Consider the following 230-nt stretch of genomic DNA (forward strand, 5'->3'; position numbering starts at 1 on the left):
TGAAATCATCAGCGCAAATTGCTTATAAACAGTACAAATCTCGTATTACAGTCTCGAACAACAAATTACATTTAACTCGAGCGCAAACGCTTTTACATGATCAAATTATCAATCGCATCCTGTCATTAAATCTTGATTTTCCTCTTATATACTTACAAGAAGATAAAAAATTGAACTCGTTCGAGATGACTGCAAATTACCTAGTTACACGTATATAATCAACAGGGAAA

Source organism: Formica exsecta, unplaced genomic scaffold, assembly GCF_003651465.1.
Source record: "Formica exsecta isolate Colony F162 unplaced genomic scaffold, ASM365146v1 scaffold969, whole genome shotgun sequence".
NCBI classification, from domain to species: Eukaryota; Metazoa; Arthropoda; class Insecta; order Hymenoptera; family Formicidae; genus Formica; species Formica exsecta.